Source organism: Macrobrachium nipponense, chromosome 35 (genome assembly GCF_015104395.2).
Source record: "Macrobrachium nipponense isolate FS-2020 chromosome 35, ASM1510439v2, whole genome shotgun sequence".
NCBI lineage: Eukaryota > Metazoa > Arthropoda > Malacostraca > Decapoda > Palaemonidae > Macrobrachium > Macrobrachium nipponense.
In genome coordinates, this window is record NC_061096.1 from 57,706,705 (window position 1) to 57,713,452 (window position 6,748).

A 6,748-nucleotide genomic window follows, 5' to 3' on the forward strand; every position below is an offset into this window, starting at 1 on the left:
TGGTGACCTTTTGAGTTGGTATATGGAGAAGCTAAAAGTTGTTGGAAGTTTCGCGCATCGGAGCTCATCCTCGATTCAGCTGTTAAAGTATGAATGTGACAGTTGCCATTCCATAGGTTTTTCTCTTATGCTACTTCCTGAAGAGGAGAAATTGTTTTCAATTTGGAATGATATACATTTCACAACAAACAGTTTCTAGCAAGTGCAGCTCAAGGTGTCAGGAGTGTAGTTCTTCCTTTTCATTTTTCTCAAACAAAATGATAATCCATGATGGTCTATACGGTAAACCGACCAACCTAAGCTTCTTTTTAAATGGACAGAGCGAGTGTCGACATCTACAAGAGGAATGTCGAGGACGCTTAAGGTAGGAAGAAAGCATATCAAAAATCAACTGAGCAACAAAGGTTTCGCGAACAGAGATATTCAAAAGGCAATTGAAGTCTACTCTTAAATAATTGACACAGGAACCTAAGAGTGCACGGAATAGCGGCAAAGTAATAATGGATAAGGGCTACATGTACCAAAGTTACTTTCAGAATAAAGCAGCCCTTAAAAAAGGTTATTAAGTTCAACGTAACCACAACCTCCTCTGACGGAGTCAAGATAGCCTCATCGCCTATCAAAAGAAAAAAAAAAACTTCAAACATCGAATCTCCTTACAAATAACCCAGCCATTCCTCCCGAAGATTTGGAGCGGATTATAAAATTAGGCCAAAGGCCAAGCACTGGGATCTATAAGGTCATTCAACGCTGAAAGGGGAATTGAAAGCAAAGAAGGTTCTAAAGGTGTAACCGTAGGAAATCCTCATAGTTTTACTATGAAGCAGTTGTTTGGAAAGGATGGTAGCATCTGGTGGCTGAAGGAACACTGCAATGAACCTTAAGCAATGCCTATAGTGCACCGCTTGAGGTACACAGACAGCAGTATTCTCCTACGGGGCTCAAGATGATTTGAAGAGACTGAATGCCGTATACAGAAATTGAGGATGCTGTCATACATATGAAGGTATGACGACCACTTCTCCGCAAACGTCTTTCTCGCCATCTACAGGATAGAACTGCATTTAAACACTTCATTAAAAAAATCACCAATATTGCAGCTCCCGATCGCTGTAAACTACAATTCTTAGAGACTCTTATAAAGAGAAATTACAGCAGACAATGAGCACGGAGGATGAAATCCTTTACTTTTCTAATGTTACCTACAGAAGTCGTCCCCTCCCCATGTCATAACCTGAGAACTAAAATGTAACTCTCTCTCTCTCTCTCTCTCTCTCTCTCTCTCTCTTCCAATCTTGACGGCGAACGGAGGCGGCACTTAACCTCCCATCCAGACAGATCAGACGCGGAATTTTATACGAATGGAGAGGTTTTATTTGACAGATAAGTCTTCAGGCCTCTGGATTAGTTTTAAGTTACATAAGGAGAAATGGGAACATAACTCAAGTTTTAATATATATATATATATATATATATATATATATATATATATATATATATATAATATAAGTTGTTGTATTTTTTAACTTATAAGTATAAAGCTCAAATATCATATGTCGCTGGAGACGAGTTGAACCCTGGCATAACGTCTTCGGAAGCGGCTTAGAAATTCTTTGTGGGCGTTTGAAATCACTCTTCCGAAAGGAAAGGGACCCTTGAAATGCTTCCACCGTTGCCTCATATGAGCAAAAAGTCGGTCATCTATTCCCGAATCCTATTTACTTAAGTGGTTTATTTCGTGAGATGAGGAGGTGAATAGGCCTGCGCCGAAACCATCGCAAGAAGTCACCCGCCAAGAAATGGTTTACGGTTTACGGGTCAGAAGCTCCGGTCGCTGATGAAGTTCGCCCACATTGCTATCCAATCCATCCTTCCATCAATAATGACGTTTCTCATATTCATATCCATATCATAGACTTTCCCATCATAGTAACTTACGGTCTGCTATATGAGGAAGAGCCCGTGCTGGCACAACGCCAGTTTAATCGTAAACAACAATCATAACTTTGACAAATAAACCCACAAAATTACTGTGTATAACGTGTTTACTTATAAGTATTTACTTTTTTTCTATTCAACACTCGAGCTTGACCCAGGCTGAAAACCTACACAACTCTTGGAAAAGGGCCACAGATAGGGCCTGAAAGTACTCGAGTGTTGAGTAAAATAAAATGTAAATACTTATAAGTAAACATGTTATACACAGTAATTTCGTGGGCTTCTTTTTCAATCTTCAGTCGAAAACTGGAAGGAGTTTTTGTTTGGTTCAATCACAGCTTTGTAAATTATTGTAAGCTGAAGGTGAGCAGAGGTGTAACCCTTCAAACGCGTTCTTGTTATATAGAAAAATAGAACGTAGGGCCCGTAATGATAATTATAAAAATTAATAACTGACGTTCAGAAACTACCTACGCCATGATCCATGTCTATTATTGCAGATGATTCATGTTCGAGGTTCAGTAAAACCAATTCTCACAACACTTTATTTCCTTTTTTTTGTCGATTTTTTAAAAAAATAATCTCGTTTGGAGCGTAAAATCAATAACGTCCCAGTGAAAGAAACGGAGGACACGAAAGGGGAGGTGGGGGGGGGGGATGTGAGGGAATATGCAAATGCGACTGAGGGGTATGACGCTTGTTCAGGAGAAATTGTAATTTTCATTGCTACCAAAATCAATAATAAAAAAATCCCTTTTCAATATTTGTCTCTTCTGACAAAATAAATGTTCACCATCTTTATGTATATAAACATACACATGTATGTATATATATATATATATATATATATATATACACATATATATGTATATACAAATACATACATATATGTATGTATGTATACATGTATGTATGCACGAGATAAATATGATAATATTGATGGTGGAAATTACATGATAAAAATAATGTTTGACATGATGTGCAGTGCTATCAAAAGTGAAAGAATATTTACGTTGCAACGACTTCATACAATATTATTATTATTATTATTATTATTATTATTATTATTATTATTATTATTATTATTATTATTATTATTATTATTATTATTTCATTGAATACCTTGAACTGGGAGGATATGAAACAGATTTGCTTTGAGGTTTCTTACAATGATTTTCCAAATTTTTGCATTTGCGTGAGGCCATGAATAAAATTTTTTCTTTTTTGGGGGGGGCAGTGATGCCGTTTTTTATTCACAACATTGGCTTTTAACAGTGTTACCATATGCAGTTCATCTGATTTAATGGTTAGAATGCGTATTTTCCGATGTAGAATTATTTTCCGTGATGTTAGAAAACTACACGTCGCTAGCTTAACATAAAGTATTTTTGACGAAGAAAAATAAAGGATTTCAATAAAATTCATTTGTATATATAAGGAGGATATGTTTTATAGCTTTATTTTTATAATAAAACATAAAAAGGCAGAGTGAAGAATTTTTTTCTTCAGTGCCGTGGCCTGTGGTCGGAAAAGCCACGGAGGGTTGCCAGATGTCACCAGAAAGCCACACTAATAGATCGTGTGGGTTGGCGGGTTTATCTTTATATAGCACGAGAGGGAGAAATGGTCTCTGTGAACTCATTTGACAATTATGGATTATCTATCTTTATCAAGAAGAGACCTGGTCATTAACTTCATGATTTTCCCTCTGAAAGAAATAGTTTGTGAAGTTAAACGTAATTGCTTTCAGGGATGAGAACATATCTGGAACAAAGGATGGAAGTTGTTGACGAAATTGTGTGTGGAGGGAGCAGTACTGATGTCAGGGTAAAAGCAATAGTGAGATATCCAAGGGAGAAACGAAGAAGAGGAAAATGCGCGTCAAAAGGAGAAATGGGTCGGCGATAACATCAGGAGATCACTGGGAGATCATGAATAATAAGTATGAAAAACATGATGAGTATCATATACTACAAGAAGCTGAGGATCTAAATGTCTTTTTGTATTACTGATCCCGCTTCAGGAACCGTAAATACAGGCATTATAGTGTACTGAGGTCTTCAGCTTTTGGTATACAAAAACAAATGATCGTTTTCATATTTCTTATATATCCCACTGTATGTTACAGGTAAATTCCTCTTTCTTTTCCCCCTTGGATCATTAATACTACAATCACCACAAATACATAGCCTTTCTCAGCAACTTTCTCGGGTTTTTCCAGATAATTATATATCATCAGTTCTTGCGATTCGTTTCATCCCAACATATAATGATTTTTGAGACAAGAACATTTTGAAATTTATGACCATGTTTCTTCCTGACAAAGACAGATAATCCCATGATTGTAAAAGGTGTTCCAAAGAGCACACGTGCGAGTTCATAAAGAAAAATGCAATGTATACGTACTTTGTAAAGCATACAGTGCTGAAAAAGGCTTGTTTTTAGTCACAGCACAAATGTTCACGTGTAGTTGTATGTACATTCCAGGTTAAAAGGAAAACTGTAGGTTGAAATGGATCAACTGATGTTTTTTTTAGTATCGATATCTCGTAAACGGAACACATTTCTAATTATGAGGCAAGTGTTTCAGAGTTATCGAAGTCTTTTATCAGAGTTATTTACCAGTGTAAGAAACGCGCGCGCGCGCGCACACACATGTAGATATATGTATATATATATATATATATATATATATATATATATATATATATATATATATATAGTATGTAGTATATATTTATATATATACACTCACACACACACATATATACTATATATATATATATATATATTATTAATATATATAAATACAATTTACATAAACATACATACATACATACATACATACATACATACATACATACCAGATATTAAGCCAAAGATACCTTTGATATCGATTTCCCTTGACTTTAGAAATAACTTATGACTGCAGTGAACTGTTTGCTAAGTGTGACTTCCCCGGTTAGGATTCAAATCTTTGCTTCTTGGTTGTTATAAGATATGGATTCTCCCGTCCGGTTATCAAGAGATCGCTGACACCTCTGTATCAAACCCGTAAGTAAAGGATTTACGGCTGAATATCTGTATTGTAAAGGCCTCTGTGTAATTAGCTACAAAAATATAATACAAAAGCAACACACATACATACATATACACACATGCAAACATACATGTGTGTGTGTACGTATGTGGATGGTAAATGTAATGACAGAAAAAGATCGAATCATCTTGGATATTATATGCAAAGGGTTGAAAGGAAGAGAAATGAGGCTGTAAAAGATAACTTAGGTAAGATAATGGACTGATGACATAGAGAAAATGGAGGATTTTAGTATATTTGAAATGGTGATTGAGTCAGAAGTACTTTGAATAGAACCTAATTATCGAAGAGGTTTGAGGTAGAGGCATTTAGCGGTGTATGTTGTATAGGGTCCATACACTGTTGTGCTTTCTATGTGGGCATAGGAAACGGTTGTAGCTCTGGGAGTTTGCTGTATACAGGCCACACCCTTGATTTAACAGTGTAATAATGAATGCGGTAGTAATATATATATATACATATATATATATATATATTATATATATATATATATATATATATATATATATATATATATTATATATATATGTGTATGTGTGTGTGTGTGATTGTCATTGTGTGTATAGTTATATACATAATATATATAATGTGTGTGTGATTGTAATTATAAAGGCTCCAGGCTTCTTAGACGGGAGAGACTAACAGAATTTTAAACATATATCGTAAAATGCTAATACATTATGATCCTACCTTTTTCTGTATCTTTTCTATCTTTGCCAGTATTATTCTCAACCTGTAACTGCGTTAAAATGCACCCTGTCTTGAGGGTAGTGCACTTGACATAAGAAATATCCTTTGGCAGTTGGTAGTTTCCAAGTTATAGTAAATTCTTTACTAATAGGCTAAAATGGTTTAAGACTTGGAAATGTAAAAACTCGTGTACAAATTGTTGTAGCGCCTCAGTGGCGTGGTTGGTATGGTGTTGGCGTCCCACCTCGGTGGTCGTGAGTTCGATTCTCGGCCATTCCATTGAGGAGTGAGAGATGTGTATTTCTGGTGATAGAAGTTCACTCTCGACGTGGTTCGGAAGTCACGTAAAGCCGTTGGTCCCTTTGCTGAATAACCGCTGGTTCCATGCAACGTAAAAACACCATACAAACAAACAAACAAACTGTTGTATATTTATAGCCACATGTTACACAACACTTGAGCTGTCGTGGTGGTGATGGATTGATTTCGATTCTGAGTACAGAAACTAATTTCGACAATTGTCTGCCTACATGGCTGAGTTAAATAAATCACTGCCTTCCACGTGTCTTCTCTTAAAGACATCTGTCAGGATGGAAGATGGGAGAACTTTTATGTGTTAAGTTAAACACACACACACACACACACACACACACACACATATATATATATATATATATATATATTTATATACTATATATATATATATATATATATATATATATATATATATATATATGTAAATATGTTTAATTATATGCATATGTATTTATGTATGTATTTTGACATTTTGATTTCAAGCGAGTGTCTATATGGGGTGAGTTTGCTAGACTCAAACCTTTCCTCGTGGATGGTCTCAGGGGGCTTATACACAGACGCCGTCTGGTTCTCCTTGGTGGTCACTCTTTCTAGTTATGACCAGGCTCAACCTGCTTACTTCGTTGTTCGTTCGAAGTTAAGCAAAATCGGGTCTGGTCAGCACAGTTTTGAAAAATAACGGCTAATAACGGCAAATGTTATACC